At 40.8% G+C, this 13322-nt stretch overlaps 1 protein-coding gene across 3 annotated transcripts in view; it reads right to left on the bottom strand.

The window, feature by feature from the left end:
* The window catches only part of LOC136864037 (very long chain fatty acid elongase AAEL008004), a 367556-nt gene extending 364964 nt beyond the window's left edge, over positions 1-2592 (bottom strand). Inside the window, exon 1 of one of the 3 annotated variants that reach the window (XM_067140558.2) lies at positions 2439-2592. The gene's annotated coding sequence lies outside the window, so the exon portion shown is untranslated. Of the gene's footprint in view, positions 1-2335 lie in introns of all 3 variants that reach the window. The other 2 variants (XM_067140556.2, XM_067140555.2) reach the window with 2 other exon arrangements.
* Between the last annotated feature and the right edge of the window lie 10730 nt (positions 2593-13322).

Below are 13322 nucleotides of genomic sequence, written 5' to 3'. Positions count from 1 at the left end.
GATTTAAAATGATTTATCTGATTATCCCCTTGCAATGGGCAAAGCCTTGTTCTTCATTTGTCCTATTTTCTCTGTTTACTTGCAGTCTCAAATTATGCATTCTAACGTGAATGTCATGATTTCCTTTTAGCGCAGGGACTAAGTCATTTACCAAGTAAATAAGTAATCTCAAAGCATTTCAAGTTAGACAAACTTCGCGGCAAGTAGGAGTAGCTATTTACAAACGGGACACGCACTTTAGACAGTAGCATTAAAGGCGGCAGCAACAGTTTGTGGCGGTCGATAGAAGTCGATTGGACAGTAATATACAACGAGAGACATCGATAATTTTAACCCACCGAATATTACAATACGTGTAATATGTCGCTAATCCTACCCTAATATTGCATAATAGTACTGAATAATCTTAAATACATCGAGAAAAGCATCGGTTATGTCGAGAGGAATTAAGGGAAGGGACATAAAAGCTTTGTCAAACACACAACATTTCAATATAAATAACACTAAAGATACCGGTAACAAATACACACTATTATACAAATAATGACATGTTTCGTTCTACAAGAACATCCTCAGAACGAAACACGTCATTCTTTGTATAGTAGTTTGTACTTTTTACAGGTATATTTATAGTGTTATAATTTATATTAAAATTGTGTGCTTGACAGACAGGAAAGATTTATGTCCCAATTGACTAAGTCGACACTGGAAAGTATGGCTTTCTTCTTAACAAAAACTAGAGGAATTCTTCTACTTCTAGTTCTGTTATCGTTTCAATTGTTACTTCTACTCGTGTTATTTTAACGACTGTTTTCTGATACTAACGTCATTATGATCCAATATATGTAATGTATACAGGCCCACACAAAAGCTTCCTCGTGCGAGATATTCACCAAAACATTTGTATTTGATTAAAATATTATATTGTGAATAGATAATAATAATAATAATAATAATAATAATAATAATAATAATAATAATAATAATAATAATAATAATAATAATAATAATAATAATAATAATAATAATAATTATTATTATTATTATTATTATTATTATGTATTTTAAGAACCTAACCAGTGTTATATAGACTATATAGTTGCATGAAATACATGCTTTATCACTTCTAACACCCTAACATTTAGCAACATACATAGGGGATTAGGAGAACTACTGTTCAGTGTTCAGACTGAAGTCTACCGGACAAAACTACGTGCGAGTGAATGAATGAATTCTAAATCTTACAATGTGGTTATAAAAAACCTAAGTTAACATTTACAAAGGAACAGGGAGCAGAGCCTCTCAATTCACACGAACCTGCGGAAAACGCTCAGACACCGACAGCTTTCTCCGAGCAGATTCCTTAGTCCAAGCTCATGCTCAGCTCGAATGCAAGAACTTCTCCCCAGAACTCGTGTAGAATGTTTATACCCACTCACGCCTCGCCCACGGCCAGCAGGAAGAAAAAAAACCACCTGTCAAGGAACGAGACCTAATATGTTTACTTTCGAAGACGGCTACGTAGTAAGAATTTGTTCAGAGAGAAATTAATGTCTTACATAAAATAAATAATTTTATTCTTTAGTTATGTTGGCAGTAGTGAATCTAAAGTAATAAATAAAAATTATAGTAGTAATGAAACGAACAATATCAAGATAACCCAAAGAAACAACACAAGTTTAAGAATCTTCCCAGTAAAACAGTTTCAGTGATTTGAGGGTATTCAGAATTATGTCAGCCTCATTTCTGCCAAAGGCTGTAGACTAGACACAATCGGCCAGTTAACCTAGTGCCTATATTCCATGTTAAGAGAACCATGCAGACTTTCTGCCAGACGCATCTGACTGACCTATTGTGATATCCCCAATTATACATTCATTTATGGAACCTTTCTTTTCCATTGGACATCGAAACCTAGAGTGGTAATTACAGACTTACTGGAAAAACTCGCCCCATTTAGTTTTATCCAATTTTGGTGCTCGGAAATTTTAAGTTGTGAAGACGAAGTTCGAAATAATTTAACTGGGATAAGATCAGCAAATATTTAATATTAAATGGAAAAGTTGCAACTTGGTATTTATTGAAAGAAGTGAAATCTACTAAAATATAACATTCACGAAAAAAAGGTCTGTTCTACGGAGGTAAATAACACATCAGAACTGGCTGCTCCTTAATACAGCATATTGGTGTCGACTAAATCTAGAAAAAAGTGAGGTCAGTGAAATGGAAATTCGCGGAGAAAGTTGGACCACATTAACGGTAGTGGCACGTTACCTTACGACATAAGCGTGTTACAGCATAAGCCTTTGACAAACACTTCAGGCTTCTTCCTTACCTTCACGGACAGCGGTTCACGGGATGTCTGCAGCCAACAAGACGAAATATATTTCTGGATAACACTATGCTAAAAACTGATAAAAACTTTCACTGTGTCTTACCTACGGTGACAACAAGTAAAGTACGCTGCTCGCGTTCTCGAAGCGAGGCGACGACTGACACTTCTCAACCACTCGCTGTTGGGCGAACCAGTACAAGTGAAAGTGACGGTAAGTGCTTAACTCTGCTGCACGCCCCGCAGTTGCGCATGCGTTACTCTCATCCCACCACGCTTCGACTGCTGGCGCAGCGAGGTTGTGGGACACGGATTGCGCGGGTCTTTTCGATCAACGCTGGGAATAAACAAGCCATCGGGACTTGAGATTTCCCCTTCCTGACTCGGAATTCTTGACAGTACATCTACAAAAATACAATGATCTGCACAATCAGATAATAGCAACGTCCAGTGAGGCTTGCTGTTATCGACATTTAACTATGTACATTACGGCCCAGTCTTCAAGTTTGACTTTCTTTTTGCAATTTCTTTTACGTCGCTCCGGCACAGATAGGTCTTATGGCGACGTTGGGATAGGAAAGAGCTACGAGTTGGAAGGAAGCGACCATGGCCTTAATTAAGGTACAGCCTCAACATTTGCCTGCTGTGAAAATGATAAACACCGGGCGAGTTGGCCGTGCGGTTAGGAGCGCGCAGCTGTGAGCTCGCATTCGGGAGATAGTGGGTTCGAACCCCACTGTCGACAGCCCTGAAAATTGTTTTCCGTGGTTTCCTATTTTCACACCAGGCAAATGCTGGGGCTGTACCTTAATTAAGACCACGGCCGCTTCCTTCCCCTTCCTAGGCCTTTCCTATACCATCATCGCCATAAGACCTATCTGTGTCGGTGCGACGTAAAGCAACTGGCAAAAAATGATAAACAACGGAAAACCAACTTCAAGGCTGCCGAAAGTGGGGGTTCGAACCCACTATCTTCCGAATGCAAACTGATAGCTACGTGACCCAAGCCGCGCGGCCACATGTTCGGTGGCTTGCATATTCCTTGGGTGCTGATCGACTAAAAGTATTCTAATAAGGGGCTATTTACGCTTTTCTGAGTAAAACTTATAGTTTCGAAAAGTAGTGTTAAAAACTACTATTAATTCGTATTATAGGGGCAAGGGAAATATTTGGTCGTTAATTCAATATACTTCAGTGTGCAAAACCTAATAACCGACACTCTTCTTCTTCGATCATGGCTCAGTCCGGTGGTATTTGAAGGCGCTGAAATATGTCAACATCGTGTCGTAGATTTTCGAGCACGTAAAAGAACTCCTCCGGAACAACATTCGGGCACCTCGGCGTCTCCGAGAAACTATTAAGCTGTATTTACTGAAAAGTAAAAACAATAACATTATTACTAGCTAATAATAATAATAATTGCTACTGAGCGAGCTGGAGACGCGGTTTGAATCACACAGCTGTGGGCTTGCATTCGAGAGATAGTGAGTTCGAATCTCGCTATCGGCTGTCCTGAAGATGTTTTTCCATTCTTCCATCAGACAAATGCTGGGTCTGTACCGTAATTAAGGTCATGGCTGCTACCTTCCCAGTCCTAGTCCTTTCCCATGCATGCGTCACAGAATAGCCTTCGATGTTTCAGTATGACGTTAAACCCGTAACAGAAACTGTTTAGAATTTTAGCGTCATCTTGTTAGTTCTTCTGGCTTGGGGACTGGATGTCTGTGTTTGCCTAATTACACACCTCCTTATATATATATATACATTACCACAACTGAAGCAAACAGTAATGTATTATTATTTCCGTAAAGAGTCCGACTCCTTGTCTGAGTAGTCAGCTTCGCAGCCTTCGTTTCAGACGGCTCTTGGTTTGATTACCGACCGAATCAGGGTTTTAGCCTCGCCAGGTCAATTTATCTGGCTCGGGAACTAGGTGTTTGTGATCGTCTCAATACACATCTCTTCATTTACACACAACACAAAACAATACAACACAACATAACACACTATCAACCACCACAGGAACACACAATAGTGCATACAGTATAACCATCCTGAAAGGTTTGGCGTCAGGAAGGGCATGCGACCATAGAACAGGGCTAAGTCCACAGATACGTCACAGTTTGCATCCGTGATCCCACTAGGGCATGGTAAAAGCGGTGCAGAAAGAAGGAAAAAGGAAGAGGAAGAAGAAGGAGACGACGGTGACGAAGAAGTAGAAGATGAAGAAGAAGAGTATTTCAGTAAAGAAACATGTTACCAACAAGCGGTGTTTGCTACTACAGTACACTAGAATATTCATAATGTAAATACGTTACATTTCCCTGTTAAGAAACACTCACAAGCTTGTTGTTTTACGTACTTTTCGAAACTTCCACAGATACTGACCGGGATTTGAACCGTGGTTGCTTTGGTGAAAAGCCAGTGCTTAACCAGTCGGCTATCATGACTCCCGTCTAAGAAATGACTCCATTACTTGTATGAGATTTCTCTGTGTGACATTCAGCTTTTCCTTTCTTACATCCTAGGCCAATACAGTGTTAAACAAAACATCAACTTGGCGGTGTCTTGCGGGATTGTGGTGTCATATTAGTTCTGGCGACCTGTACTTTGTCTAGAGCAGAGTTTCAACCTTTTTCAATCCGAAGACTAGTAAAATATTAGAAATAACCCTACAGACCACTAACTTGTATGTACGAGCCGAATTTTTTACCTATGTGTTAACATTTGGGACATATTGTATTGCACTTTTATAACATAATAATAAATCTAAAAGCATATTTTGAATTCCTACGGAAACACAGTTACCAAGTTTGATGGGATTATTAAAAGTAATTTGTACAGGATGTCTGAAAATAAGTTGCGGAAATTTTTGTTGTGAAACAAAAATCGATCTGTTGCGTTTTTTTTTAAATTTCCTCCTAGTGAAAGTTCACTGGAAAATCGACGAAGAAATGTAAGTTCAATCATGAGCGACGTCCGTGTTAGCCTGTGCAGCTTGTAGCCGGCCAAGCTGTTGGGCGGTGCATGCCAATACGGAATCAAAGTACTGTAATGATATATTTAAATGGTACATATGCGATGTTTAGCCACGAATAGCATGTCACTATCAGTCCTCTTTTCAGTCTGCTTTTACTATTTACGCGCCATTGAGGTTAATGGCGACGTCAGGAAGGACATCGGGCCGTAAAATAGGGCCAAATCCTCATGTGCGACACAGTTCGCACCCGCGACCCTACAGGTGTGGGAAAAGCGGTAGAAGAAAAAGAAGAAGAAGATTGGTGTTAATGGCGAAACAGTCATCAGTCCCGTATGGGTGTGATTTTTTTACTTTGTTATTTTAATATAATGTTATTTGCTTTACGTCCCACTAACTATTTTACGGTTTTCGGAGACGCCGAGGTGCCGGAATTTTGTCCCGCAGGAGTTCTTTTACGTGCCAGTAAATCTACCGACACGAGGCTGACGTATTTGAGCACCTTCAAATACTTTTGTTATTTTGCTAGTGGTTTAACGTCGCACTAACACATTTGAAGGTTTTCAGTGACGCAAGTATGGGATAGAACTGGGAAGGTAGTGGCCGTGGCCTTAATTAAGGTACAACCCCAACATTTTCCTGGTGTGAAAATTGGAAACCACGGAAAACCATTTTGAGGGCTGTCCATGGTGGGATTCGAACTCACCATCTCCCGAGTGCAAGCTCACAGCTACGCGACTCTAACCGCACGGCCAACTTGCTCGGTGAGAAAGAAATAACTTCGGCAACATAGCAGCGCGGACGATGTGAGGAGTGGTACCGCACCGATGTAGCTTTAAGTCTACATACACCTCGTGGCACACATACCGGTTGCTCAAGTGTAAGGAGGACGTCAGAACTCTCCCCACTTAATTTATTTACCTCCCTGAATTGCAACACTCAGCAGATAGCAGCACTGTTTGTAATTGTCTAGACCAGCTTTCCTCAGCATGTGGTTCGCGAAGATGGGACAGGTCGTCCGTAAGCAGAATTTAAAATGAAATTCTAATCGAATTAAAAATATCATCTATGTATATAAAATAACTTGTCCTGACTGACTGACTGACTGACTGACTGACTGACTGACTGACTCATCTTCGCCGAGCCAAAACTACTGGGCATGGAGAAATGAAATTTTGGGGTTACATTCATATAAACATGTACTGTAGGTGCTCGCTAAGGGAGAATTTTGGATATTCCGTCACTAAGGGGGTGAAAAAGGGGTGAATTTTTAAAATGAGGATATCTACATATCAAAAACTTAAAAGTTTACAGACGTAAAAATTGGTGTTTAATCTCCTTTAAAAATAAAGAAACATGTAATTTTTTTGCAAGCTACTTTACGTCGCACCAACACAGATAGGTTTTATTGCGACGATGGGATAGGAAAGGGCTAGGAGTGGGAAGGAAGCGTCCGTGGCCTTAATTAAGGTACAGCCCCAGCATTTGCCTGGTATGAAAATGGGAAACCACGGAAAACCATCTTCAGGGCTGCCGACAGTGGGGTTCGAACCCACTATCTCCCGAATACTGAATACTGGCCGCACTTAAGCGACTGCAGCTATCGAGCTCGGTATGCATTTTCTTGTAAGTAATAAATTAGTAAGAACTGTTCCCATAATAATGGATACCGAACTCGTACTATACGCCGTTTCTAGCCGTGAGTATTTCAACGAAGCAAAGCAAACTCATCTCCGTACAAGCCATGTAGGCCCTTGGAGGAGTGGAAGGTAAAGGCTTCCGCTATGCGTAACCTCGGCACTTGCTGGGGGTAGAGAGGTTAGCTGTACTCCCGGTCGAATTTGTCCCCAGAAATTAAACTTGTACTCATTTTTGGTGCAGGCTGAGTGAACCTCAGGGCCATGTGCACCTCCGGAAGTGGAAATCGAGTATTTGAACGACCAGACAAAAATCTGGTATTTCCAGGGTATGAGGATATGACTGCATTGTTACTCTAATAGTCTGTTCACTGAATATGCTTCCAGTCAGCATTAAATAGAGAGGCATTGTTTTAAGGATTAAGTTAATGACCGTTTTACGAGGGTCTCGGTGTAGGTGTACGCCTTAAGGTACCGCAGTACGTGCCGATAACAATTGGTAGGGCAGCTAACATAAGAGCGCTGAAGTAAACAACAGCGTATTGCTCCCGCTTTCCCTTGTTGTTTTATGTGTTGTCCATATTTCCATATCTGGTGGTTTTGCTCTCTCAATTAAAACTCAGTACATCTTCACAAGTGTTAAGTTATAGTTGGATAAAATATGTCGTGAGTTTTTATATATTTTTTAATTAAAAGCTCTTTGTTCGGGGCATCGACCTATAGAGATCTTTTGCCCCTACTTGCACCATGTGATATGAACCTGTGTGTAATTGGGATGGAGGATGTGTAGAGTGTTGAATTTGAAGAAAGGAACGTTAAGGACGACACAAATACCCAGTCCCAAGGCCAGGGATATTAATCATTTACAATTAAAAACCCCTGTCCCAGCCGGAAATCGAACCCGGGGCCGCCGATGTCGTGAGTTAACTCGAGTTTTAACGTTTTATTCTCGAAAACGCCTCTAATAATGGAGGAGACGCTTAGAACAGAGACTTCGAAAAGAAAAACAAGTAGTAAATGCGATGCTAATTCTAGCCATGAAACGTGTGCTGTAAATGTGTTAGGTCTCCTATTAAAGTTAAAGTAAACAATTAATTCAAAAACGGATAGAGCAGGAAATGTGACAGTTCGTATTTGCAATTAGGATTTACTTGGAGCGGTGATAAAAGCGAACAGAAACCACAGTGTGTTTTGCGTTATGAAGTATTGTCGAACGATAGCATGAAGCCTGGAAAACTCCGACCACATTTAGAAGCATAGCATGTTGATGTAAAGAATAAACTAACCGATTTTTTCAGCGACACTTATGAACACTGAATTATGGGCAAGATAAAGTTTTGTCCATGTTTTCGATTAAAGCAAAGCAATAGAAGCATCCTACTTCTTAAGTTTGTGCATAAACAAAATAGGGAAGCCTCATTCTATCAGGGACGATTTACTTCTTCCAGCGATAAAAGATATGGTGAAAACTATGTTTGGCAACAAATTACTAACAGATATTGATTTCATTCGTCCTTCAAATGACACTGTCGGTCGTAGAATTAATGATATGGCAGGTAAGGAGGAATCTTCTTAGAGTCCTTAATGTGCATTAACGTTCGGCTCCGTGGCTAAATGGTTAGCGTGCTGGCCTTTGGTCACAGGGGTCCCGGGTTCGATTCCCGGCAGGGTCCGGAATTTTAACCATAATTGGCCAATTCCCCTGGTACGATGGCTGGGTGTATGTGTCGACTTCATCATCACTTCATCCTCATCACCACGCGCAGGTCGCCCACGGGGGTCAAATCAAAATACCTGCATCTGGCGAGCCGAATTTGTTCTCGGACACTCCCGGCACTAAAAGCCATACGCATTTCATTTCATTTCATTTATTGTGCATTAACAAATAAACTAAACTACTGATGTTGTAAATGACACCCACTTAATATGTTACGTTGGATATGCACATGGTGACGACATACGTGACGATATTTTGTTTTGTAGAACTTTTCCAGTCCGCCTCTGTGGTGTAGTGGTTAGTGTGATTAGCTGCCACCCCCGGAGGTCCGGGTTCGATTCCCGGCTCTGCCACGAAATTTGAAAAGTGGTTCGAGGACTGGAACGGGGTCCACTCAGCCTCGGGAGGTCAACTGAGTAGAGGTGGGTTCGATTCCCACCTCAGCTATCCTGGAAGTGGTTTTCCGTGGTTTCCCACTTCTCCTCCAAGCAAATGCCGGGATGGTACCTAACCTGAGGCCACGGCCGCTTCCTTCCCTCTTCCTTGTCTATCCCTTCCAATCTTCCCATCCCCCCGCAAGGCCCCTGTTCAGCATAGCAGGTGAGGCCACCTGGGCAAGGTACTGGTCATCCTCCCCAGTTGTATCCCAGAATCTGAAGCTCCAGGACACTGCCCTTGAGGCGGTAGAGGTGGGATCCCTCGCTGAGTCCGAGGGAAAAGCCAATCCTGGAGGGTAAGCAGATTAAGAAAGAAAGAAAGAAAGAAAGAAAGAAAGAAAGAAAGAAAGAAAGAAAGAACTTTTCCAACTCAAACAGTTCGAGAAGGAATATTTCAGTCTCTTGATAGTTATATAAAAAGGGGAAAAGGGTGTGGGCTTCTGTATAGATGGAACTCGCAGGCGCAGTGGGGTTGTTTCTATGGTCAAGGGAGTAGCTCCAGATATGAATTGCGTGGATTGTTTCACACACAAGGAAGCATTGGCTTCCCAAGGAATGCCACCAGAATTTAAAACTGTGCTAGAGAGCGCTGTAAAGCTAGTTAATTTTATTATAGCTCGATCGTTAAAAAACATATTCTTATTTTACTTATCGTGCGATGAAATGCGCGATGAATGCACACAACGTTTGCTTCATTCTGAAATTCGATGGCTTTCCAGCGGCGAAGTATTAACAAAGTTACTTCATTTAAGGCACGAGGTGTTATTGTTCGTAAGTGAACAAAATTCTGATTTTGCATCACTCATTGTTGATGAAGCATGGTTACTAGCATTATCCTACCTTTCAGATTTTTCCTAAAATAAGTGAACTAATCCTGTCTCTTCAGAGAAAGTCTTTAACTGTTCTTGATGCCTACGAAAAAAATAGAGGCATTCCAGAAAAAAACCTGGTGTTATGGATTACTTACATAAAAGACTAGAAATTTGCACCTTTTTCAACATTGGAATCATTTTTAGTGGAAAATGGTATTTGTGACGAATCTGAGTTTTTTAACAGGATTTATAACCACCTAAAAACTGTGAGACAAAATTTGAAACATATTTTCCAACTAACTTTTATGATCAATGATCAATTTCAGGTTTATGAGAAATTTCAAGTTTACAGTTACCAGAATAATCTTTCACTATCGAAGAAAGAACAGTTTATTGAGATTTCAAGTGACAGACACCTTAAAATTATTTCGGTGTAGTTGGTTTGACTCGATTACGGACCTCACCTTCAGTGACAAATTAATATACCGAATTATCCGAAAAAGCATCAAAATTTGTCAAGACGTTTTCAACAACCTATCTTTGTGAAAAAGGATTTTCGTCGCCCCTTCAAATAAAAACAGAATACAGAAACCGACTTAATGTATGTGCCGACCTTAGACTGAATTAAACGAATATTGAGCCAGATATACAGAAACACTGCTATGGGCGAGAAGCTCAGCCACCTCATAAATAGCGAGCACTAACATAATATTGTTATTCTTTCATTCTTTCTTTCCCGTAGGTGTCCGACTCGTTGGCTGAATGGTCACCGTACTGACCTTCGGTTCAGAGGGTCCCGGGTTCGATTCCGGCAGGATCGGGGATTTTAACCTTAATTTGTTAATTCCAATGGCACGTTGGCTGGGTGTGCGTGGTGTATTCAGCATTACAAATCATCCTAGGTAGGGCCCTCATCTTCACAGACATGCAGGTCGCCTAATAGGCCGTCTACGAGAAAAAGACCCGCAGCAGGCCTCTCCGGAAGCCATACGCCATTATTATTATTATTATTATTATTATTATTATTATTATTATTTCCCGTAGGTTACTCTCCCCTTTTGTAGGTTTATATTATTATTATTATTAGTCTATTAGGCCTATTATTATTATTATTATTATTATTATTAATAATAATTAGGTTAATAAATGTAAAGAATCTGTTCAATATATAAATCGCCGAGCTGAGTGGCTCAGACGGTTGACGCGCTGGCCTTCTGACCCCAACTTGGCAGGTTCATTCCTGGCTCAGTCCGGTTATATTTTAAGGTGTTCAAATACGTCAGCCTCGTGTCGGTAGATTTACTAGCACGTAAAAGAACTTGTGTGGGACAAAATTCCGACACCTCGGAGTCTCCGAAAACCGTCAAAAAGTAGTTATTGGGAAGTAGAAACAATAACATTATAACAATATACAGAGTGTCTGACAATAAGTTACGGAAAATGTATAGGCATAACAGAGAGGATTCGTCATTCACTTCTACGTACACCCCTTAGATAATCACCAGGGATAACTGATTCATATCTTTTATGTCCTGCGATGTAGAGCACTGAATTCGCAATAGAATGAAGAGTATTAATACTAGCATTCAAAATTCCCAAGGATAATGCGTGGGGTACGCAGAAATGATCAGAATCTCTTATAGCGAACGAAGTACAGACATGAGTGCGTGACTAAAGAACGCACGGTATCAGCTGTTTACATGTGCCGTGCAGTTGGTAAACAATACAATAGTGTGCTTTGCGTGGCTCAACACATGTAGGGGAAGGGAGTGGACAAGCGGGGCATCCGGAAAAATAAATTTAAAGCGTCAATTCCTGTAAGTTTTCACATTTGTGCCCTGCGCCGCGTGAAACACACTACGAAAATGAAATAAGAATATTAATGTTCACAGTATGTACGTTACATAAACAATTAACGGAATTCAATTATCACTAAACATATCTCCTCAACGGCCTAAGGACTCTAAAGTCGAGCTGGGAAGAAAGCAAAGAAGATGTTTGGCATTAATAGTGGTGACTTTTCTGATTAATACCTATCAAAACACAATAATAAGGTACGGATCTACTGTGGACTTAGTTTACTCTGTTCTAAATAGCCTTGAATACCTGTCAGTACCACAGGCGTGTTTGTAATGTTTACTTTTATTACATAAGTTATGTTACATGGGTATGTCATTTCAGTAATTATTTTTTTTAGTGTGGCGCACTTCGACATGCACGAAATGTACTGTGTTTACCAACATGCTTCATTTAAAATATTACAGTTAAAATGATTTACGAACGGCTTTAAAATTACATTAGTACTGTAATTATACATGATGGTCGCCTCTGTGGTGTAGTGGTTAGTGTGATTAGCTACCACCTCCAGAGGCCCGGGTTCGATTCCCGGCTCTGCCACGAAATTTGAAAAGTGGTACGAGGGCTGGAACGGGACCCACTTAGCCTCGGGAGGTCAACTGAGTAGAGGGGGGTTCGATTCCCTCCCGGAAGTTGATTTCCGTGGTTTCCCACTTCTCCTCCAGGCAAATGCCGGGATGGTACCTAACTTAAGGTCACGGCCGCTTCCTTCCCTCTTCCTTGTCTACCCCTTCCAAACTTCTCATCCCGCCACAAGGCCCCTTTCAGCATAGCAGTTGAGGCCGCCTCGGCGAGGCACTGGTCATTCTTCCGAGTTGTATCCCCCGATCCAGAGTCTGAAGCTCCAGGACACTGCCCTTGAGGCGGTAGAGGTGGGATCTCTCTGAGTCCGAGGGAAAAACCGACTCTGGAGGGTAAACAGATTACAAACGAACGAACGAACGAACAAACGAATACATGATGGTAGTGATGTTATCGAAGAAAATAATGATTATGAGGTAGATGGTATAACTAGAAACTAGAAAGATAACTAAAGTTATGAGCTTAACAATAGGAGTCAGCAAAGTAAGATTTTAACTTAGAACAGAAAAGAGTTAAGTTATTTGTTTACATTGTTTTAGTATGGACGTGTATGTAGTTGTAAATATATCTAGTCTGTACTCATTGCCATATTTTTTAAATATTTTCATTGAGTTCCTCACTGGTGAATTACTATGTTGTTGGGTTCTTGATCTAGAGCAGTAGAAAGTAACATGTTTTGGGCGTGTAGATGGATTAGGAATGCTACTTAGAATCCTACCACTTGCGCAATATGTTCTTCCTATTTCAAACAAAGGATTCTGAAAGAAAGTCATCTTCTGTGACGGCCAATTTTTCTCCGGTTAAGTGTACATATCCGGTTTCCCCAAATTATACGAAATAAAAATAAAATCACCTTTAAAAAATGTGTAACTCTACATACAGCGAATACTCTTTTGCGATTACTCTTTATAGTCTCCGGAAGCACCTGAAGTCCCAGTAAATAACCAGGAGAACTAATATACAGTATTAAC

Source organism: Anabrus simplex, chromosome 2 (assembly GCF_040414725.1).
Source record: "Anabrus simplex isolate iqAnaSimp1 chromosome 2, ASM4041472v1, whole genome shotgun sequence".
Lineage (NCBI taxonomy): Eukaryota > Metazoa > Arthropoda > Insecta > Orthoptera > Tettigoniidae > Anabrus > Anabrus simplex.
Note: the sequence above shows the minus strand (reverse complement) of the source record. Positions and strands in the feature narration are given on the sequence as shown.